At 44.2% G+C, this 25,436-nt stretch overlaps 1 protein-coding gene across 1 annotated transcript in view; it reads right to left on the bottom strand.

Moving 5' to 3' along the window:
• LOC138510819 (protein prune homolog 2-like) overlaps positions 1 to 25,436 on the bottom strand; it is a 715,504-nt gene that overhangs the window by 654,539 nt on the left and 35,529 nt on the right. The window lies entirely within an intron of this gene.

Genomic DNA, 25,436 nt, shown 5'->3' with positions numbered 1-25,436 from the left:
GACCAGATGAGTTTAGAAAGAGGCTGAACATAGATTTTGAACAACATTGGGGACACAGCTGATCCCCGAGGGACACCACATGACAGAGAAAATCAGAAGACAGAAAAGGAGGCAAAGACAGTGATTGGCCCCTGCTAGTAAACCAGGCCAGCACATTACTTGACAAGCCCAGCGGAAACAACTAAGCACTTGGATAATTGACTAATAAAGAACAGTCCTGAAGAACCCCCAATACATTGAAACACGTGTCGGACCAGTGCATGTTACAATTGAACTTTAGTGTTATTGTGCCTGACATTATTTATTGCATTATGTGAATATCAATTGTTTTGAGCAAATCTATGAGATTATCATTATACACATTGATGAATTGTGTATAAATACACTGCACTGCTGTAGCATATTTTGCTCTGAATACAATGAGATAATGTTTGTGAAACATTCACATTACAAACGTTTTTGTGTGCTTCAGTTTTTGAAAGTTATGAGAAAAGGAAACTATTCAAAGTCAAGGTCAAGAGATCCACAATAAGTGGCTGAACACATCTACCAATCGATTTAGCCCTGATGAAGGCCCGCCCACGGAAATTGGGGAACAAAAAGGCTGAAACTTCAGTTGGCATGTTGTGAAGAAGATTTTCTCAATGGGCTCTTCTATATATAAAGAACATGCAGACATTTACCGTAAAATGATGCAAGTTAAATGCAATAAAAACTGCAAGACAAGAGCTTAACATTCACTCTGAATAATCTCATCATGCGGCATGACTTTGTGTGTGTGTGTAAATGTTTCTTTGTTGTGTGTATTCTCACACAGACTTCGTCTTCTCGAGATGTTCCGTTAGTGATCAGTTTGGTCATACAGTGTCTTACATGCATTTTACCTAACTTCTCTTTTTCTTTTGTAAAAGTATTGTTGCTTATCTAATCATCTGGAATTTATTAAAAACAGCATTTGTTTTTTAATTTTATTATATATGTGTTTTATGCATGACAACATTGTTTTTTGTGATTATTGATATTATTGTTGGACTATGGATTAGTGCTGTTACAGGGAACATCCCTTGATCATTTGCTAACATGGATTCAGACAAGATCAATAAACCACATTTGTCCAATTGTGGATCAAGTGAGAAGCCAAAGTCTTAGCAGCACATGGGCACCGAGCATACCAACAAATGTATGGTAGGGGTCAGCACACCTTCACATTGGGTTGACAATGCTTCTTTCTTGTAATTATAGGAAATGTGTACACCTCTATGAAGATGTGCATTGGGGGCTGAAGGCAGTTGAGGAAATCACATATTGCATGGAGTGAAAGCACCTCAAAAAGAAAGAGAGCTTTCAGTACCACTAAATCTTGACTGCATGAATTCCCGTGGTAATGGTGACTGGAACCCTTACCCACTGTTGGTAAATGTATTTTCTCAAAATTGACTTTAATTCCACTTTTTGACTATATTAATTAATAAATATTAGAACTGACGAGTATCACATTCTTTTGATGAGATGCTGATGCGTACCTTGAAAATGTAATCCTAAATCTATATGTTACTGCAAATTCCACAAGGCTATTTTTCATGATCATCCATTCTTGGTCGCACGTTTGAGTGAATAAAGACATATCACCAGACAAATGTCAGAGAATACCCCATTTACATATTCCTTTCTGGATTATTTTTTTACAGCAGAAACACTTAAAAAAAGAATGAATTAAATAGTAATGCATCCCCTTATGTCTGCAACAGTGTCTTTTTTGGGGGGTCAAGAATCGGCCAAGATTTGAGTGTCTCAATTGTGGTAATTTCAGGGCACGAAATTACTAAATGTTGAAGGGTCTCGATTGTACTTGGCTCTTCACAAAACCTACAAATACAAGCACTCTGGTCCAACTTAAGACAGGGAACTAAAACTTCCTTAGTAGGATATCATTTTAACAAAAAAATGTTTTATTGGTTTAGTTGAAGAAAATCAACCTTTCAATATTCACACTTGTATATATATCAGTACATTCTAAATACATTACTTTTGAGACCACTTAAAATGTAATCCAGGGCATACTTATGATGTATTTCTGTAAAGAGTTAATGCAACTTGTCATTTAAAAAAGTTTTCCTAAAAGTGCATCTATGCATAATCTATGAAATTCTTTTTCAAGACAGATTTTTGGTTCAGGTAGATAACAGTCTATGTACAATTTTCATTCCAGTGTGTCTAACTTTACTTCTTTTAGTTTCAGTGAGTATATGTAGTTTACAATCGCTAATTTCATCAACTTTGTTGACAAGTGACTAGAACATTCCATAACAGTTCAGATGTCAATATGGAGTAATCACAACAAAAGTGTTGGAAACACATTTGTTGTCTTGTTAGCAAACTCGGGCACACTGTTAGTAAGTGTTTGATAGTCTCTGGTTAGCCAGATTTGTGGCAAATTCTACAGATGTTTCTCTCCTTTTCTATGATTTAGCGCCTTGCTCATATATCATTAGTGTGCCATAGGTTCAGTTGAAATCTCAAATAGCTGTCCCTATATTTTGGAGCTGGAAATTTGACAAGATAGGCTACAAATTCAACCACACACTTAAAAACATGTGTTGCCAAAAAGCATTAAGAAATTGTTTCAAATAATTGGGTAATGAATTGAAGGGTTTCGTTTCATGATTAAAATGGTAGAATAGTTTATATTATCTGCATTCCAACCCTGTATCAATAGAATCTTTCAACCACAATTTATGTTTCACTGTGGTAGGATTCTCAATCAACAAATCTTTGTTGGAGCCTACGTCATTAATAATCTTCAGACAGCTTACCTCCTACTCTACTAGAAGCGTATCTTTTTTAGCCATAAGGGCTTCATTCAAGGTGCAGAATAAAGAGAGTCTTTCTGAAACCAGGCATTCCCTATAACACAGGTTTTTAAGTACTAATTGTGCCCCATCCATCTTCCTAGTGGTGGGTATCATGCATGTGCCCGTTTCTGTGATGAACTCTGTGATGCTGATAATGAGTATCTCTCAGTAGTTACAATGCCACTCATCTGTATGCATTAAAACTACCTAAATCCTGAACAGACCCCCATCCTCTATTTTAGAGACACCTAAGTAATTGAAACTTTTCAAACATATTGCTCCTCTGCTCTCATTCTTCCATGCTACTCAGATGTACCTTCTTGAATCATTCTTTTTTTTTTTTTAAAGGATTTTTATTTTGAAAACAAATAAACAATACAAACCAAACTTGCAGCATTATTTACAATAAACTCGTGAACATCAATTAACCCTCATTACTGCTCCCCAATCCCCCCCAAGAGCTTATTTGCATTTCTGGTTCTGTATCCGCTGCGTGTGGCTGGGTATCGCTTCCTTCCGAAGCTGCAGGATCCACTACTGTGCCAAACAGTCCTGTTATTAACATTCTCCAAGCCATCAGGTTACCCACATCTTCTTCCCCGCACTTGCTACATGCCTCCTGCCACACCACCGTTTCAGCCTCCACCCATTTTTGCAAGTCCCGCCACCATACCTCTACCCGTGGCTTGTGGCATTGCTTCCAGCCCATAGCTATCCTTCTTTTAGCAAGCACATATGCCAGGTCCCTCAGTTTCCCAAGGTGTTTAGTGTTCCGTGGGCTGGGAAACCCTCCCAACAGGCAGGCCCAGGCTGTATCTATGTTGAGCGAGACCCCTTTATCCGCTAGTTTCCGTGCCACTTCCCCCCAAAAAGCTTCAATCACTGGGCAAGACCAGAACATGTGTGTCATATCTGCGTGTTCCTCGTCGCATTTTGGGCATGCTTGTCTTCCAGCGTTTGCAAACTTAGATATTCTCTTCGGGGTCATATAGGCTCTATGCGTTATGTATAACTGTATCTGCTGCAATCTAGCATTTCTGGACACTTTCTTGTGGTATCCTATAGCACGTTCCCACATTCCATCGGTCATCTGTGCCCCCACCTCCGCTTCCCAGTCCAGCCTCAGGTGAGTCAAATCCTTCCCCACCCGGGTCATCACCATCTCATACAGTCTAGAGATCTTGTGCCCTCCTTCTGATATATCATATATTGTTCCCATTAGAACGTCTGGTTCTTCCGCCAGTACAATCTCTGGCCAGGTTTTGAGAATAGTCTGCACTAGCCTACGATACGTGACATATTGGCCTCCATGCAAGCCTGTCTCTTCTCCCAGTTCTTCGAACTCTTTAATAGCCCCTTCTTGCCATATGTCTCCCAATGTGACCAGCCCAACCGATTCCCAATAGGTCCTGATTATCATCCTGAGCTGGTTGTCTCCCCTAGCTAAGGCAACTAGTGGCACCTGTGGGGAACACGGGCATGGGTTCTCCATCAGTTGGCATACTCTGTGCCACATCTTCCACCCAAGCAACAGCATACCCAGGCGTTCTTTCATTTCAAGTCTAGTCACCCAGATAATCTCATTTAGGTAAAACGGGGTGCAGTCCTGCCCAAACAGCCTAGATTCAGGAGTTTCTTCATCAGAGAGCCATTTGGTTACATATTGCAATTGACTGGCTACATAATAGGCCTCAAAGTTCAGCAGCTTGATGCCCCCTCTATCATGGAGGTTCTGTAGCTTCCATAGTGCCACTCTATTGCGAGTGCTGTGCCACAGGAAGTCCCTACACATGCTGTTCAGTTTGACAAAAAACTTTTTGGGTATCAAGTATGGTATATTACTGAAGAAATGTAACAGCCTAGGCAGGACCACCATTTTGAGCATCGCCCCCCGTCCCATCATCGCCAGCGGCAGCTTCTCCCAAAACGTCATATTTGTGCAGATTTTTTTCACAGCCACCTCGGTGTTATGCAAGTGTTCCTCCTCCACAGTATGATATACATCTATTCCGAGGTAGCGGAAGGAATCAGCCGCCCAAGGTACGGACAACACTGGCAACCGTTCCAGAGGGGCTCCTATGTAGCTCCCCAATGGGAACATGCTCGATTTTTGGGGGTTCACCGCAATGCCGGACAATTCTGCATACTTTTCCATGACCTCTAGAATATACTGAAGATTTTCTTCCGGATATTTCAAATACAGTAGCAAATCGTCAGCATGTAAGGATATTAGGTGTTTCTCTCCCCCTGCTTCAATACCGACCATGTCATATTGTTGTCTGAGGTACACTGCCAGGGGCTCTAGGGCCAGAATGTATAACATCGGGGACCAAGGGCACCCTTGTCTGGTGCCTCTACTGAGCTGCCACCTTTCAGATATCACCGATCCTGTGCGTACTCTGGCCAGTGGTTCACTATACAACAATTTCGCCAACCTAACATAACCCGGCCCCATCCCGTATTCTTCCAGGGCCGCCAGCAACCATGGCCACCTCACTGAATCAAAAGCTTTGACTGCATCTAGGGACACCACCGCCATTTCCCCATCGCTCCTGTTTCCCTCTTCAATCACTCGGTGGAGTCGCCTGTGGTTGTGGGTTATATTTCTGTTGGGGACATAACCTGTCTGATCCGGGTGTATCAGGTTACTGATGACCCTTCTCAGCCTATTAGCCTGGACCGCCGTCAAGATCTTGCTGTCCTGGTTCAACATTGACAACGGCCTATAGGAGCCGCAGCAATGCCCTGGCTTGTTGGGCTTGGGGAGCGGCACGATTAGTGCTTCTCTGAGCGTGTCCGGTAGCCGACCCTTCTCAAAAGACTCATTGAGCATCTCTAGCATAGGGGGGAGTACTTCTGCTTTATATGTTTTGTAAAACCTTCTTGAATCATTCTTAATAGGGTTTCAGATTCGGACCCTGTCCCATCTACGTAGCTCACATCTATACATTGGTATCAAAGATGTAGCTGCAAAAAACAGGCACGATGCACTAGGGGAGGCATCACATATGGTTAATACATTTTAAAGCCTCTATACCTTCTGTTAGTAATGCCTCTAGCTATGCACCCCAAAATCCACCCGGTTAATCACATTGCATCTGAGGTCTAGGGATTATATATACCTACATGGTACCTTTCAATCCATCCTCTCCCATGTTCTACTGTTCCATGAAGACGATGTCCATTACTCCTCCTTGAGGTAAGATCAGAGTCACATATCTGACCTCACAATGGTAGAATCATGCTACCAAACATCCTCTAGCCCCATGACTGAAGTATTTCCAAATATTTTTCGCTTCTACGTTTTTCCATTTTGTCCCCCGTGACAGGCTACTCATCTTTTGCTACTGACCTCCTCTTTGCTCACACCCTTGTAATCTGAAACTTTTAAACTCATATTCCATTCTTGGGTACCAGGATGGACTCCACTGAGTAATTGAATAAGGTTGTTGGTGGTGGGGCCAATACTTTCTTATCTCACTTAGCGTACTGGGATGCATAATACTGCCCTTTGTTTGTTGTTGAAAGGAATTTCAGCAGTGGAAATACATCAAAAGGTGTGCAATCAGAATACTTCACAAAAAGAAAATCATAACTAATTCAGCTTTCTCTCAGTGCTCTTTCAAATATTTTTTCTGTTAACCCCCTCACCGTTGTTAATCAATTCTAATAGATTAAAAGCATGTTTTTACCCTATTTGATTATGCTGTTTTCCCCATTTAAGCCGTCCTCCCTATTTCCTATTTGCCTGCATCGTTTGCATTTTCGAATGCACATTCCTATCCTCCAGATGGGATTCCACTTATGCCTTCAAATAAAATAATTTTAATAATCGGTGCAGAGTAAATACAGGTAGGTATCTGCAAAAACATTGCTGTTGTGCACGCTGCATACCGAGCATAGGACCCACTGTATGCATGGTTTGCTTCAAGCCATTGCAATAAAGCAATCACAATCAGATGTCGACAAGGAGAGGTTTGTTTTCAGTGCATATCAAATGGACTTGTCATTGGTTAGTTCTGTTATTGATATTTCACCTTCCTGTTCCCTGTTGCTCGGAATTCAGTCAACAATCCTTCTTCTAAGGAGCTTTACAGGCAGGATATTATCCTGCAAATCTTTTATAATCTGATTCTCAATTAAGCAATTCTGAAAATGACTTGTTTCCTGACTAAAGTCAGTGCAGGAATGCAATGCCAGATAACCAAACTCTATATTTCGTACAAGTGTTAGTCGAGCTGTGGCATGTTTTGCCACAGAACGTTTTGGTACATTTTCTAATGACCCACCATGAAAAGCCAGATATAGTAACTTATGATGTATCTTACTGCAGGCAGCTAGGTTTTGAACGTTAGAAGTAGCTTAGGAAGTCTTGTATTCAATCTTACATACAAATGAGGAAGGCTGCAGGCTAGGCTTTTGGATTTTGGAGAGTAATATGCATACTGACAAGGTTTCTGTGTGGCAGACCTCCTTCTGCCCCTTCACTCTTCAATATCACAAAACATGCTTCCCCCACTGCATTCCTTCCATCCTCCCTGTGTTTGTAGCATCAACTTCCTGCTTTCCCATCTCCTTATCCTCCCCTTGCTCATTTTGTTTCCTCCAGCAGAATAAGGTCTGCATTCCCCTGGTGGGAGCAAGGCATGCTACTCCTTAGCACATGTGGAAGCAGTTAGGTAAGGTGCTGCGCTAGGATATAAGACAGTAAAAATGGTTTATATTAAAATAAACATGTTTAGGAATTTATTAGAAATTCCATGAGGAACAATAGGTACTGTAGATCAGTCCAAAGTATTGCTTCGGCCTATTTAGAAGCCTTTTTGAGCTAACATTAACCTGGTGGTGGCACGTGCTAACGTTCCTCCCTTTATCGGGCTTTGTCAAGGCATTGCATGGTGCATTCAAGTTGTTGTAGACCGGTGAAGCCTGGTGCATACGTTACAGTTGTTTTGTCATCAATTAGTACTTTACATGCAGTCGCTTATACAACCTTGCCATAGTACACCTTTGCTTAACATTTTGTTTATGACTTGCTGCTTATTGTCAGATATTGTGTCAGTACATTCGTTACATCAGTTATGTAATGTTACAGGTTGCTGATTTCGTACATATTATTGAACTTAAAGTGTGCATTCATGAAGTCATTTATACTGGTTTAGTGCATATCATTGCACTCAAAGCGTGCATTCATGGAACCATTTAACATTTGCTTAAGATACAATGTCATCAGTGGATGTATAGAGGAAAGAAGGCAGAAGGGGAGAAGAGATGACAAACCGAAGATTTAGAGAAAGATAGGAATGGTCCGTCTATATAGTCTTGCTGATATTTAATAATTGTGCCCAGTGGCGTTGAGTCAAGCAGTGTTCGGTTGAAGTTTGACGTTGTATGACTGAGCATTATTATTAGGCTCGTATCTGTGAGTACAGTCCACATTGTTAAACCTGGTGACAGTAAAATGGTGTGCATCAAAAGTGGGTGCCATTTAAGTCTGGCTAGTGTGCAGTAGTAAGTTGTCGTGATTAGGGTAATTTAGGTTGGCCAGGTGCTCTGTGTTTGATTAATGTGCAGATCATTGTAATGTAGCATCGTATGACTGATATTTACCTATAGGTTCCTGGTCGGTAGGCCATAGATTCAGCACACCACTGCAGCAAAGAATTCCTACCAGATATTAGCCAAAGTGGTTGTAAGTGAAGAGAATCAAAATACTTTCAGTAGCTTGCACTTGGAAAAAAGACATACGAGTCAGCCGCTCCGGAAATAACGGTGGTGGTAAACCCGCTGTCACCGTTGTTTCCGGACCGGCTGATCTCTAGTTCTGCAGGCGAGAGGTGTCACTCCCGCCAGGTCTGACCTGGCGGGAGTAACGCCAGCCGCCTGCAGACGGACGTGGAAACACCGGCACCATTACAGCATGGTGCCGGTGTTTCCACTTCCCCATTCCCATGGAGTCCTGTAGGACTCCATGGGAATGGGGATTTACAGAATTCCGCCTCCGGAATTCCCGGGTCACCAGGGTTGTAATGCCACGGTAATTCCGGGAATTACGGAGGCGGAATGGTAATATGAGTCCGGCGGTAACCTGCCGGTTTTTCCGGCTCGGTTACCGGCGGACTCGTATTGAGGCCCATAATCTTAACACAAGGGCCTAAACATAGGACAGAAATATACTTGTTCCTCCCTATAGCATTAAACAATGTATACTACATACTAGGGCATGCCTGTGCAGTCCCTCCTCTCCCTGTAGGATAACATTGGAAAGGAGTATCAGGAGGAATGAATGCGTTTATTCATGTTTCAAAAGCAAACCACGGCAGTGAGGAAGGGAATGCATATCTAAAAACAAAAAAGAATAGCAAAGGGGATATTCGACTTCCTTTTGAACAAAATACACACACGTGGAAAATGTGCAGAGGTAGCTATACTTTTGCACACATAGGGCCTCATTACGACCCAGGCGGTAAGTTACCGCCTGGGCCATGACTTTACCCCATGGCGTAAACTATGTTTACGCCATGGTGGTTGGCGGATTTACTGCCCCATTCCAACCTTGGCGGGGCGGTAAATCCCCATTTTCCCATTTACCCTTCCCCATTCCCATTTTGCCCCATAGGGCATAATGGGAGTGGGGAAGGCGTTAATTACGCCACCGTAAATTACGGTGGCGTAATTAACTCCATGGTCCCTTAGCGCCATGGATTTTAACACCTGCTAAAAGCAGGTGTTAAGACCTCCATGGCGCTAAGGGACCTCGTACTCAGGCGGTAAGGGTCGGCGCTGTTTACGCCGCCGTAAAACCCTTACCGCCTGAGTCGTAATGAGGCCCATAGATAACGAGAAAAGATAGAATCATAATACACAATACAAGTAACCCATTGATTAGTCATCCTGCAACATATGCTCACCAATTTCAACACATCATATTGTGCCTAGATCCCAATCCCCCAAGTCCAGACTCAAGGGCTGGGTGTATATGAGGGTAACAGTGACATCAGCAAACATTCCACATCATTATAGACTCTTGCCACACCATATGAAAGCACATGCCATGGACACAGGCAGATCCTCCCTGACCAGACCCACAAACGTGCAGTCAGGTAGGACATCATAACAAAAGTGCCTCCCACGACACTATCAGCCAGCTCTGCTCATGTTCCAGATGCAATCCACTCACTGCAGGCAAACTGCAGGCTCCATCAAAGTAATATCCAGGAATTCAGAGTCCATCCCAAGTATTACGTATTTTCTTGTGCACGACATACATGGATTTCAGAGGCCTTCTAACAGCGTAGCAGAAACTTCAGAGTCCTCAGAGCTCTCCTTCTAGCCTCTAGTGTGAATATATCCAAGACTCTGTTGTTTCAAAAAGTCCAACATATCACTCCTGTGTGGCCTTCCAGCCATGTCTGACAGCACTAGAAGGGGCACGACTTCACAACCGTGGGTACAGCCATAACTAGTATCACATGGTTTTGGTTTCCAATGTGGCAACCACTAGTGATAGCGCTCTTCAAAGGAACAATTCCACCAAAAGCAGGGACCCCCAGTGATATGGCAGCATACATTTGTCTCTGCTACTGCACAGCCTCAAAGGTCCCTTGCAGTGGCTAAGTCATTCTGCCAATCCAAGTTCTATATTGGTGCACTCCCATCAGCTCCTCTTGCGATCTTCTGAGCGAGTGTGCCATTCGATTTGACACTGTGAGGAATTCGGCCATCCGCATGGAGGGTGAGCGTTCGCCTGGGCTGCTTTGAAATGTTTCATTAAATGGAATAATGCTAAAAAAAATGTGTGGGGCTAATCCACACACATTTCCCTGTGCTCACAACATGACAAACGCTAAAGACCCATGTACTCAGGACGTACACACCTTACCGGCACAGTCCGCCCTGTCATATTTATTTGGAAGGGGAGGATGGTAGCAGCGGTACCATTCATGACCAGGCATGCAGAGCGGCACCCGCAAGCAGAACTCGTAATGTGGCGGCATGGCAACAATGGCGCAGGTAGCACTACCGGCGCCGCTGTTGCCTTACCGCCACTATTGTAATGAGGCCCTATGTCTTCGCCATAAAGGGGGAGGACCAACCTTCCCCCTGCCATGTCCAGCCTGATAAACTAACAAAGACCCTATGGATCGGCCCTGCTCTTTTGACGGGCCCTGCAGCCGGTGGCAGCAATTAGCATACCAATTAGAGGGTATTTCAAACAGGCCCACATGGGGCCTAGATGCAGAGATTAACAAAGGAGACGGGAAACCCCAGCAACCTTTCATAAGTAACTGTGTCAACCTGTAGCCAGTTCCCACCCTCAGTATCAATGACAGTGAACTGTCATGTCTGGGACTGCGTGTTTATAGTAGTCCACCTCGCAGGGGACCCCATTCATAAGGTACGGAATGTGGTTTGCAGGAGCCAGATAGTCTGCTTCAAGACCACAGAGAGAGAGATCCATTAACCAGAGAGACTCTTTGTTCAACAACAGACATGAGGCTGCGTGGGACCTAGTATCACACATTTACAACCCTTTATCTTTTCTGTTGCAAAGCACTCTGGTTATGACCTGAAGCATAGAGGAGATTGTTGGAAGAGATCCCAGGATTGGTTCATTAAGGTAGGCTAAGCCTACACCAATCACTGTGACCCACTTTGGCTTTAAAAGGGGGTTGAGAACCTCTTTTGGCAGATCATCTGAAGACATCACAAAAAGCAGCTAGAAGAACTCCTCATTGGACCCTGGCTGAAGGTACAGCCTGCCTTACATCTTCCGCCAGTGAAGGCCAGGACCACCAAAGAGGGAAGCAAAATCCCTCCCCTAAACATCTCCCAGGGAACAGAGGTAGATACCGACTCCAGGGGACCCTCTTGCTGCTCCTGAACTGGTACCCAGCCAGCACATAGTGTGCCCTTCTAGACTCTGCAGCAAGCTTCCTAGGTAGAAAGTGCCAGAAGCTCTCTTAACCCGAAACCAAGGACAAGGCAGCTGCCTGCAACACACTCCTCAGCTTTGGGCCGTCCGCCTTAAAGGACGTTACAAGTCAATTGAAGAAGCTGGGAGAAGTTCCTCGACGAGCATCTATGGACAACTGCCTTAAATGACTTTTTCGAGCCAGTCGAGTTCCTCGAGCTGCAACTGACTACAATGCTGATTGTTATCATGCCGCAGTTGCTAAAAGACATCTGAGATGTCTCGACCAGTGCTTGAGAACTGCAGATCAACACTGAGGGAACGATTCCTGTCCCTGAGCCGCTGTGCAGGCCAGCCTGCAGTCATTTGTCTAGCTTCGCTCACTGAATCGTTTTGCCGCCTGATACCCCCAGCTGTCTCCTGTTTTGAACCATATCACAGAAGTCCGAAACACTCCCTGAAGCCGACTCTGCCCTGTTGAGCACCAAGAACACCTACAGCACACAATACATTGTGGTTCTGACCCCCTGGTCCTTCCCAGAAGGCCGCTAGAGACATTTTAAGACCCATTGCTCCCTTGGTGCTGAAGCCAAGTAACCTTAAACTGTTGTGTTATTAACCATACCGACTAAGCTCCTGTCAGAATCCAGAGTGCATCCCTTTTCCTTCTTTGAAACTGTCGGTCTTCTGCATTCCTATTCCTTTACATGGTGGGTTGTATTGCGTAGTGTGGCTAGAACTGTCTGTTGTGATATAAATAAAGTAAATATGTTTGATACAACCTTGACTGGACAGTTCCTTTTATCATTGGGTAATAATTTTATTTTCGCTTTGTTAAAACTAACCAACGATCCATGACATTTCAGAGATAAGCCTGCCATTCAGTCCACGTTACCAAAATTGGACAAGGAGGTTTATAATTTGCTTGTTATTCCAATCTGTTTGGATCCCTTCTGGTTTACTAGAGGTGTGGGGCTGATTGATGGTTTCGAAACTGATATTCACCCAAGGACCATTGGTGCACCGGAAGTTGATTTGTCACAGACACCATATTACTGCTGTCAAGGTGGACAGGACTTCCGGATGCTGTAACCGCTGCTTGAGCGAAGAGCACCGCTCCAGCATAAAATCAGTCATCACACCACTGCTTCATCAAAAAGATACGCACCACACTGCAACACCCTTCCCCAGTAGAGGAAAGACATACCCAAAAAGCCTGCTAGGTCACTTCGAGTGATGAATGCTAGTGAGTATTTTGGCAAACTGCTCAGCTCCACTCATTTGGACCTCAAGCTCTAATCATATTTAAATAGAGAAACATTCATGCAATTGTGAAAAACTTCAACTGCAAACAATTGTTCGCCATCCACCTAACGCCCCAAAGTTCAGCACAGCAGGTTTGTGTAATGCTGAAAGTCACTTGCAGGTACAAGAAGCCAAACTGGTAAAGGGTGTATCGGTCACTTTTACTCCCTAAAAATAGGCAAATACCTTGTGCCCCTGCTTTCACCCGCACAGCTCCATGGATATGTTTGCACCAGTAGTGCCCATAGTACCACAGGAAAAAAACATTATTATTACGTCCTGATCTTAAGAAGTAAATATGTATCTTTTAAGGGACATGAATAACTAGATGCAAAGAAATAATGAACACAAAAATATTTCAGTATTACAGTTAAACATATTTTTACTCGCTTATAAAATACTTCCATTGGGAATTGCACTTACTCCCTAAAAATCATTTTAGTCCAAACTTTAAAAAATAAAGATTAAAATACTCCCACTTCCAAATCTTATCTGGGGCACTGGGTAGAAGTGAATGTCACTGCTATCCTGATGAATCCGGAAGTCCAACTCCGTGATCAGATGCCCCGCGGCTTCGTTTGGTAGAGCCGACGGGCTGAACTTGCATCTATACCAATCTCTTGAGATAGTGATCAGACAGCAAATTGGACCAGGCCAACAAAGTACCTCCTCAGTATATTTTAAGTACAGCCCCCCCCCCCCCGGGTTGATTGAAATAAAAACCACCATTTTGCATGAAAATCACAATTTTGCATTATAATCTTAGAATGATTTAAATGTTAAATGCACTCTGTTAATTGTCGCAACATCATAATTGAGGAAGAAGAGAAGGATAGATACACTTAAAAATATGCTATGTGAAGAAAAGCTAACTTGCATCAAGTTAGGACACCTTCTGTCTGATTTCCAAAGAAAAGACAGATCAGAACCGGGCTGAGAGAGAAAGAGAGAGCGAGGGATAGAGACAATGAGACAGAGACAGAGAGGAAGCAGGAAAGAACCTAGACTCGCTGATAGTGGAACAAATCCTGCAAGCTTATGAGTAAAACAATCAACAAGGTTGCATCTTAATGATTGCACAGAAGCTCTTCTCCTTAAATTGGCTCATTTCACTGTGTTCCTTGAGGGAACAAATACATCCTTTACTTAAAAACTTACGAATGAACATAGTATCAGAACAATGGCTCCACAGCAAGCAGAGATCAATGCTTGGATCTAAAGGACGCTGTCCTCTCCTGTTCCCGTAAAGAGCCGCTGACCGCTAGCTATCAGCGTCTCTTTTACTGCAGTGCATGTCTTAGTTCTGCTCTCCGCCCCTGTGTGCATTCAATCAGCATTTGCTGAGACGGCACAAACCACTTATTAGGACGAGAAGCAAACATCCAAGGATTGCCAAGAAGAAATATTGGCAAGCGCTGGATCCAGAGCACCGCGCGAGGGACTGCAGCACTCGCACTGAAAGCTACAGCTGTCGCTCTAGAAACACAGTAGCATGGAATTTAGCTCATACTGCTGCTGCCTGGGGGCTGCATGGAGGAGACTCTAACTCAAGGGAAAGATAAAAAGCCGCTCTTCTCCCATGCACTTAATACACGGGTAGAAACAGCAAATATAACACCCACCGTTTTTCAACTTTTACAAAGATGTTCAGCAGCAATCATAGATGACATGTCCCAGTTCTGCATACAAGAATTTAGGTACCTTTTCCTGGTTATACCATATTGAGGACAAGTAAAAAGAAAATGGTCCAAAGACTCTCGTCAGGACGAAGGGGCAAATGTTGTCATCCCACTTGGCAATCACCAGGGCTAAAGGTAAGTTACCAAGCGGCTACTTGATTAGCGAAGTGCGCTTTCCGGGGTCATCCAGGAGAGATAAATATTCCTCCATTGCAAAATCCTATTTGCACAATAAGTATTCGTACTCCATGGCTAAGTTTAGGCATTTTGGAACATATTCACCCCAAACAAGTTGGGTATAGTTCTCAACAACTACTATTTTCCAAGAGCGTTGGTATACTAGGGGGTGGGGGGGTGATACCAAAGCGTCTCCAGGTCAAACCTAAGGTCAAGCTCTTTTATATGCTTGAAGCACTGGAGAGAAGTCACATTGCTCTGAGACAGCATACCTCTCAGTGCTTCTTGAAATTTCCGCTGACTTACCCCCACCCAAATGCGTATCCACAGGAGAATAGGCTTAAGGGCAATCACATCTGCTATACAAAAGAGGCCCAATTCCAAGTGCAGTGGTAAGTTTGGTGTACTGCTTGGTAGCCTCAAAAGGTTGATTTCTGCTACTGCCAACAGTTTTATTTTTACTTACCCCCCCAAACTTTTTGCTCCATAGACAGGGACGTCATTTAGGGGTCGCCAGAGGTCGCTGCCAGAGGTCGCAACTGCGACCTCTGAGGTCTCCCTTGCGACCTCTATGATCACCCTTGCGACCTCTAGAAAAAAACATTTTTTTTTTTAAACATTTTGTTTTTGTAATGCAAACTCATGGGCTGTGGCCAGCAACATGTGGCTCTTTAGTTTTGGAGTAGCTGGCTTTCTTGTTAAAGCTCCTTAAAAAAAAAGAAGAAAAAGAAGAAAAGGAGTGACACAAGTCTAACACTTTCAGCCTGACCCTAAATAAGAACGATTAGGAACACCAAATAATGTGTCTTTCTGGAATTCTATACAATAACTGATAGACTCATTAAAGGTTTATTTCAGGCACACTTCAGGGGGTGAGTCACTGATGTAGTCCGTTCTTAAACGCCTCACTCAGCCTTTCATCCTTCTGAGGTTGATACATGAGTACCAACACAGGTTGGGTGATATTGGGTGTATATTCTTTCTATAAAAAGCGCTTAAGCGTAAGTGCCATATAACACCATTATCATTTGGTCATGGTGCTTGCATTCACAGTAATTTGGTAATATGGGCCTATACACACTGATCTTAACGATACATATGGCGACCCATTCTTGTATGAAATGTACATCACATTATAGTGATATCGTAATCGTAACCATATTTTTTGTAGTGTACAATGCTATGCGATAGCACTTCCTGTTTTGTCAACGGGTGAAAGGTCGCGTTCCATCGCATCCCGCGATATCACTTCGGTGTGGGATCAAATGACATCACTTCCTGTGATGTCACCAGGGGTCACGGGTTGTGTGATGTCACTTCCGCTACCCCTGGCATTTTGGTGAAATGACATCCCTGTCCATAGAGGGCACCTGCTAGAACTTGGGTTCTATAGATTTCAACAACAGGTGGCACAGAGTTACAGTTTGCTCTAGTGGAGACCGCCAGGATTCCTAACATTTTCCCCCCATGGACACATCAACCTTTGCAATATGCTGTTCCCACGTTCCATTAGAGGACATTTTCACACCGGGATACTCAGAACTAGAAACGTCTTAAATCTGGGCACCATCCATTTATGTGATCATATGTGAATGCCATGCTGAGCTTCTGCCACACCTCATATATTTGGTTTTGGAGGCGTTTTCCTGCAAACCTTTTCGTTGACAAAACTGCACAAAATGGGCAATCTGCTTTTTTTGAGCCCATTAGGGTGCGTGAAAGAAGAACAATATCGTTGGCGCAAGAACAGGATTCCTATTTTCTCTCCTGCCAATGAGGAGGTATCTGATGGCCCCATCTGGAATTCATCCAGCACTCGGTTAAAGAATACATTTTTTTTAATGTATTTTATTTTTTGTTTGATTGAATTCACAACCTCTCAACAACAACAAAATGTAAATATTGCTTCGAAACAGAACAGACATATTTATAAAACAAGAATATCTACATGCTTATCTTTTTATTCAATCGAGGCAGTCATCAATTTATACTGCCTTCGTTAAATTAGCTAGTTCCCATAAAATGCCATATGCTTTGTTTTCCTGCAATAAGTAAATACATTCAATATTAATATGTTCTAAAAAATCTTACAGCATATAAAATCAAAGAAATATGATTACTGCAAAAAACTAACGACAATGCTTTATCTTCTGAGATATTTCTAAAATCCATAAAGTTGTTTACCACCATCAATTTTCTCAAATCAGTCCATTTTACACATGATAGAATTAGAATACATTTAAAAAGTAAAGGGGCCAGCGTGCACCCTTGTTTGACAACCTTCATTACTCCAAAGGTGTCCGTGATTCCGCCCCCAGGCCTCATCTGACCATAGCTCTGGAATCACCATACAAATTAATAATTGCTTTCAGCCAACTCAACGGGACCCCCTTCCTGCGTAGCACCACCCATAGAGCCCGCCTTGGGATGCTGTCAAAGGCAGCCTTTAATTCAACAAATGGGAGATAAAGGCTGCCCTTGTTTAGCTTCACATACTTTTCCTGGATCAGGCTCAGTCTCAGTATCTGATCTATGGTACTCAACCTTTTCACAAAGCCCAGCTGCAGATGACTTATTGCATTGTGGTCATTAGCCCATGTTGCTATTTTCATTTATAACACATTTCCAAAAATGTTGCTACTGACACATAGCTGAGATATTGGCTGGTAGCTCCCCGAGTCGGCACGGTCGCCCTTTTTAAATAGCGGACAGTTTCAGCAAGAACCCACTCGGTGGTTTACGACCGGTTCGCCAGTGTACATTAAACAGCTTATACAGGTATGGCACCCACGTTTCTGATCTATTCTTGTAGAAATCTGCTGCCATATAATCGGACTCCGGGGCCGTAACCAAACAGCTGACAGCCTGGGCAACTTTATCCATGCTCATTGAAAGCGGTGGTATATACACGCCCTACTGGGGAGCCCCTGGTTGTTTAAGAAATCAAGTCAATCTTCATAATACAATCTCGAAAAGTGGTCAAGCCTCTTCCTTTCAGGGATTGCAGCTTGGGAGAGGAGTTTGATGCTTATTTGCACCCATCGTCACGATTTTCAAAAGCTTCTGTGCATCATGGTCAGCAAGGGAGCATTTTAAAGACTCCCACATATTTATAAAATAAGCTGCTTTCTTCCTATCTATGGTTATTTTATAATCTTTTCTAAGAACTTAAATTTCGTTTCCCCCTTTCTGGGGACTGTTTTTTAGGGCATCCAATAACTTGGATTTGGAAGACCTACATCCCTGATCATACCAGTCTTTTCTTATCTGAAGGTCCTTTACATCTTTAACCAGCTTGGTGAGCCATTTCCAAAGACAGTTATAATCCTACCCACCGACTCTAATATGGCATGGTAGTTTTTGGGCACCGCATCCCTTACAAACTCAATATCTGGCATCGCCTGTGGGTATGCTTCACCTAAACTATTTTGAAGGGCTGGTTCTCCCAATTTCATTCAATGTCTGTTGTTCAATACGGCCAACACTTGGGCTGCATTTAACTGCTCTACTTTTGTGCCTGCATTACCAGGGTCAAATCAAGCATGTTATGATCACTATCACTTTTCCCATGTACCTCCAAAGATTTGACGATGGTCCATGTAACCAGGTTTACCATAGCACAGTCAATGTGACCAAGCTTATCACCATTAAGATACGTAAGCGCAGAGGGAACATCTGGGGGGACCCGACCATTACATGCTCGCTGCCCCAAATGAAATAATATTTCTGAAGATTGGAGTGCATATTTATAGGCTGGTTTCTTTATAGTGGCGGCGAATTCGGGGATCCCCCAAATTGCATCTTCCTCATTCATAGATTTGTGCAATTCCACAAATGGCTCAGGTTGTAGGTTCATAACCCCTACCACCGCCAAATTCAATTGACCCCCACGTTGTTAGACAATTTCTGATGCCAGTCCCTCTAATGTATTTAGGGTTGCCATTGCCCTTTTGCCATATGGCCTGTGTAGATGTTGTAAATGCAGAACTTGATTTCATAATCAAGCTCGTCTATCAGGCATTGCACATGATGAGAGTGGTCCTCTACCTCTGTGGCCTCAGCATTTAGTAATGTATTAATAAAAACACATAGCCCTCCACTCGGCTGCCCTACCCCGCTCGTTGATATAGGGATTTGATATTTGGAAAAACCTTCCAGCATTAGTAAATCAAGCACCCACGTTTCCAGAAAACACAATATGTCAAACTAGTTTATAGTTTTCACCCAATCTGGATCAACCAAATGTCTCAGAAGCCCTGCCACATTCCATGATGCTAACTTCACCTCATTGGCTGACAGCCTGAACTCTTCTTGAACAATATTTCCATCCCGACAATTGGGTGGGGAGGGCGAGGAGTATCAAAACAAAGCTGGGGTCTTTGTGGTAGTCATCAGCAAGGTGGTTTGGATTTGCCTTGGCCTGTGATTTGGGGGTCTACCTCTTAACTCAATCTTCAAGTCACTTGCTTCAATCACTCTCACATCTACTGAAAGCAAACCAGACCTTAAATGATAATTCCTTAGACTTAGTTTGATCAAATCTAACCCCTGCTACGGTTCTTGACAAAATCGTTCTGCGTTCAGGATATCAGATCCTATAACAGAGACATATATCTTAACCAATGAATACATGTGGTACTGATGCTATCCCTCTCTTCTCTCCCCCATTCCGTGGTTTTGGTTGGTTACTTGTAACAAGACCACTCTGTCTTGGTGTAGGAGGTACTTCATCAAACCCCACGCCCCTAGCCTGTTGCCTTTGAGGGTCCCTAAGAACAAACGGCCTGGGGTGTATTCCTTGGATTAAGCTCTGATGGTTTTTGACATGATTCACAGTTACTTTGTTAACAGCATTTCAATCTGTGTTTTTCCTGAGTGGGGGCTCCCCGATTTGTTTGGTTTGATTAGGGGATAATACCCTCCCTCTGCCCATAGATCACTTCATATCCATTATTTCTCCTTTCAATTCATTTACAATAGTTTAAGGGACAGAATTTCTCTTTTGGCCCAATGACAACCTTCACACCAGTTTTCTCACAACCCAAAGTGTCATGCTGCTCCTGGTGTTGTAGGTTTGCTTTTGCACAGGGGCCAGCACACACGGTAGGATCTTTGTTACGTTGTCCCACTATATCTCATCCAGTCCCCAATAATGGCAGAAATCGGGTTGAAATAAGAATTTGTTCCAAAATTATCACAGTGGGTGGGTGTGACAGGTCTATTTGTCCCTTATCTGGGCTGTACACGACATGAGTGCACCCATCCATCGGTGCTCCCGGCGGGGGACAATCCGATTTATCAGGGGCTGAATGTATCTCAATGGGAAATGTATAATTCAACCCTCCCTGTTGGTTATCTTGGCTTTGACTGGCCACTAATTTGCAATCATAAGATTTGCCACACCTCCCGCCCCCACCTCCCACTTCTGGCTTGGGCTTTGGGTTGCAAAATGACAATTTGCTCTGTGCTAGTTTACCTTGCTGAGTTTCCCCTCTGGCCCACCCTTAGCACCCTTCACCGCCCTGTCCTCTCTATTTCCTTTTGCTCCAGGGGCACACAATTTTGCCCCTTTCTCTACTTTATCTCTTAGGTCAATATCCTTGAGTAGTACCCCCATTTCTTCAATCAGAAGATTAACTTCTTTAATTGGAGCCATCACTTTTGCACACTTTTTTAAATCTTGGGCTGGGGAAATCTGGTATGTGGCTTTCCTTTTCAACATCTTAGTTTACACTGGGGAACCCCAGCCCTGTTTTCCACTGGCTATAAATACTCAATAAGTATTCAAATATTTAAAATATTTGAAATATTTAAAATTAAACAGAGAAGTACAAGATGGTTTTCCCAAGAAGGGCTATAAGTGCAATAACGTGTAATAGAGTTCAATAAAGTGCAACAAGTGCCATAACATATGAATTGCAATAATACATGAATGGTGCAAGCAATACACTAAAACTACACCAAAACACTAGTCACCAGCTCTATTAACTATCGCCAAATAAAATAAATTATAAATGACAGAATCAACAAGATCGATAAAAAAAACTGTTTTAAAACCCAAGAAAAAAGAAAAATGGTTGCATTGCTTCAAATGGAAGGATTCTAAAATTGTAAGAATAGCACAATACCAAGATCAACCAAAGTCAACAATGTTTGTCGAGAATACAGTGAAAAAAGTGGGTTGCTAGTGGTATACACCCGAGTGGCTTGGGAGACTGGCTTAGTCCAACCCCTCAACGCCCTCGGAAACACCTTACCATCCGTCCGTCAAGCCATCTATCTGCCGTTATCTGTCCAGCCCCCTCTCTAACCTCCTGCCTTCTGGGGTTAGTTCACAGAGGCAACCAGCGGCAACAACCCGCACCCCTGCCACAGAACGTTACAGAGTCAAGCCGCTGCACCACCTGCCTATGCCCCAGGCCCCGTGTCATACAGAGTATGACACGATGGAGGGCCTGGGGGGTTAGGCGCAGGGTGGGGGAGACAAACGGCGGGAAACAAAGAGGGAGGGGCAGCCAAACCGGCGCCCCCACCCTCTGTGCTGCCAGGAGAACGCACCAAAAGGTGTGAAGAAAACAGCAGGGGGAGGGGGGTGGGCAGGAAGAAGCCCGGCCCCCAACAACACATCAAAGGGGACAGGGAGGATAAATACCCTTGCGAGAACCAAGGAGGCACAAACGGGTCCGGAGCTCACCTCACTCGGGTAGGCTCCCCGGACCTTGGGAAAAGAAACGTTTGCCTCTGCGGGCTTACCGTTTCGGTGTCTCCCCTCTCTTAGGCGACGGCTCGTTGGTCTGCAGTTGAAGCACGTCGGAACAGCTTCGAAGGAGCCGGAGGAGTCGTGGTGCCGCGAGGATGGAGCAGGAGCTTGCGAAAAGAAACGTTTGCCTCTGCGGGTTTACCGTTTCGGTGTTCTTCTCCCCTCTCTTAGGCGACGGCTCGTTGGACTGCAGCTGAAGCCCGTCGGAACAGCTTAGAAGGAGCCGGAGGAGTCGTGGTGCCGCGGGGATCGAGCAGGAGCAGCAAGCGGCGACGAGGATTAAGCGAAGTCTGGCGTTCGCAGAAGCAGCTTCGGGCCAGGAGGAGGGGAGCCAGCTGGGTCAAGGACGCGGCGCGAGCAGCTACAGGCACGCCCGCCCGGCGCCGTCAGGAGAACACGAGCCGGCAGAGGGCTCAGTACGGAGAGAAAGGGGCGGGGCTACTATTTAAAGTCGTAGCAGTAATGAAGGTACAGTCTCGACTAGCCCCAGTGGCGCAATGTTTAAATGCTTGGTATTGTAATGCTGGGGACCTGAGTTCTAATACAACCTCCGGAACTTCCTTGGCGGGCAGTTAATTATTCGCCGTGTAAGGTTTACGGCCGACAAAAGCCGGCAAAGGTTGGGGGTGCGAATCAGACCCAACTCCAGCATTTTTGGGTAAACAGAGGAGCGAAAAACATTAGAGCAGATTGCTACACAGGGATATAGCTCTGTGATAGAAAATTTTGACTACAGATCAAGTGCTCCACGGTGCAAAGCCAGGTGTCCCCTCCACATTGGGGCCAAAAAAGTCAATTAACAGCCAGGAAAGAAAAGCGGACGATAAGGCAAGAATGGCAGACGAAAGAGCGAGAAGAGCACAGGAATTCAGTGCATGGGCCAAAAAGGCTGAAAAGGAATATGGAGCGCAATGGGTACTGGACGTGGTACAGTCGGAAGAAAGGGCTAGGGCAATGTCGCCTTTGCTGCTGGAGGAATCCGATGGCAGCGATGAAGAAGCTGCAGTACCACAAGGCCAAAAGAGGTTAAGAGAAATCTCAAGGGAGCCACAAGAGCCAGAGATGCCAAAAATAAAGCGGAAGAAAGGAACCAAGAAAGGTATCGTAAAATTAAATAACAATATTAACAAAATGGTAAAAGTGTTAAATGCATGTATCACGGCCCAGGGTAGGTCGCCCAGAGCCGGCAAAGGGAAAACGAATGAGTGCAAAAATGTAGCATCGGATACAGATAGTAGTGAAGATGAGGAGAGGGATCATCTGCAGGCATGGGTGAAGACAAAGGGGGTAATAAGCAAAGAAAAGAAGAAAAATGATAAAGCAGGTACAGAACATGGGGCAGGAGGTCAGGGGCCAGCAGACACCGGGGCCCCCATACCACAGGGGCTTCCTCAAAATCCTGATACCCAGGGGTCAACTACCAATACAGCAGTAGCTACGACAGAGCCCCCCGTAGTGAAAATATCAGATCCTACCACAGTTATGACTAAGTATGGCAGGCCAACGATAGGCAACGATGCGCAGGGTCGGTCCTTAAAGGCACAAGCTTGGTACATCAGTGACAAAGTGAAAGAGAAGATATGGAGAAAAGAGTTAATAGATATTTTCTCCCTGCTGGATGTACAGAAAAGGGGCCACGGTATATCAAAAGAAGACATAAAAGAAGATGAAAAGAGTCTATTAAAAAGACCAGCTGTACCAAGGAATTTTGACAATTGGACAGCAGCTTTCCAGGTAATGTCATCAATCATATTGCAGAAATTTCCCGAAGATGGCCCATCACTTGTAACATATCAACAGCGAGTTTTGAGTGTGTACAAAGCATTTGGGGGAGACGCCTGGAAGGAATACGACCATGAATTCAGGAAAGAAATGGATTGCTTCCCAGACATAGGGTGGGATGAAGAAAATTACAATCTATACATATTTGACGTACTGAAGGAAAAATGGGATACCAGGCATCAGTATAGTTTGGGGAGCTATTATAGGAAACAATATGGTCAGAACGAATATAGAAACGAGTATAGGTACAACAGGAGATACGATTATCCCTACGACAGATCAAGGGAGCAGAATTTAGGGAGTAATGGGACAGCAAGGTCAGAGTCAGCGCAATGCCGTAACTTTGAGAAGGGAATATCATGCAGCTGGGGGAAGAAATGTAAATTCAATCACATATGCGAGAATTGCGGAGGAGAACATATTACCGCCAAATGTACCAGAGCAGCTTCCAGCAAGTACAGGGTCTCAGAGAAACGGAATTAGGAGCACAGAAGAGAAAGGGTCAACACCAGTAAAAATCAAGAATATGGAAAGGTGGCTAAGGGTGTTTCCAGACCAGGAAGGTGCAGAAACCATAAGACAAGGTTTTGAAGAAGGTTTTACAATTCCATTTAGTGGGCAGGGTTCCCAGGACACTCCAAAAAACCTGAAATCTGCGTTGGAAAATAGAGAGTTGGTGGGCAAAAAAATCAGAAGAGAAATTGAGCTGGGGAGGATGGGGGACCCCTATAATCGCCCCCCTTTTAAGGAGTACATATGTTCACCCTTGGGCCTGGTACCAAAGAAGGAGGCAGGCGAGTTTCGGCTGATTCACCACCTTTCATACCCTCCAGGGGCTTCGGTTAACGACGGCATCTCGCAAGAGGCGTCGTCGGTAAACTACTCAGATTTTCTGGAAGCCGTACAGTTAGTGAGGAAAGCAGGGCGGGGAGCTTGGATGGCGAAAGCAGACATTAAATCAGCATTTCGCCTATTGCCCGTAAGGAGCGAATCACAGAGATGGTTATGCATGCACTGGGAGGGCAAATACTACGTAGATAAATGTCTCCCCATGGGCTGCGCCATTTCTTGTGCGTACTTTGAGAAGGTGAGTTCCTTCCTGCAATGGGCTCTTACAAAGGAATTGAAGGGGGCGCAGGTAGTCCTTTACCTAGACGACTTTCTATTTGTGGGTCCTAAAGATTCAGAGCTGTGTATGAATACGTTGCGGAAATTCAAGACATTAACAGAAGAATGGGGTTTTTCCGCTTGCAGAAGAGAAAACGATGGGGCCAACCCAAGTAATACAATTTCTGGGCATTGAAATTGACTCTCAGGTAGGGGTGTGCAGGATCCCGGAAGAGAAGGTGACAGAATTGCTAAATACGATCACTAATCTGAAAGGGAGAAACAAGGCCACAGTAAGAGAGTTGCAATCATTAGCAGGGAAGTTGAACTTTGCAGGAAGGGTTATACCGCAAGGGAGAATATTCCAGAGAAGGGTCGAACAAAGAACAAAAGGCGCCAAGGTGGGACACCACAGGGTGCGGATCGGTGGAGCAATAAAGAGAGATTTGGAGGTCTGGGAAGAATTCTTAAAATCTTTCAATGGTTCAGTAATCTGGCGCACACCTGTAAACGAGGAAAGCGAAAGGGTGCTGTTCACAGACGCAGCTGGGGGTTTCGGCTTTGGTGCAATATTGGATACAGAATGGTGCGCAGAAAGGTGGCCAGAGGCATGGCATGAGGCTGCATGGACTAATAACATTAAACTACTGGAGTTATTCCCGATCTGGGTGGCATTATGTGCATGGGAGACAAAGTTAAATAGCAAGGATTTAAATGTGTGGTCAGATAACATGGCAGTAGTGCATGTGATAAATAATGGAAACGCTGCCTGCCCGCTGGTCCTGGAACTAATGAGGGCAATAACTTTGGCTTGTCTGAATAACAATGTTAGCATGAGGGCGAGACACATCGCCGGTGAA

The sequence above is a fragment of the Ambystoma mexicanum genome, chromosome 6p (assembly GCF_040938575.1).
Source record: "Ambystoma mexicanum isolate Mex_15411 chromosome 6p, UKY_AmexF1_1, whole genome shotgun sequence".
Classification (NCBI taxonomy): Eukaryota; Metazoa; Chordata; class Amphibia; order Caudata; family Ambystomatidae; genus Ambystoma; species Ambystoma mexicanum.
This window is presented reverse-complemented; position numbering and strand designations above follow the sequence as displayed.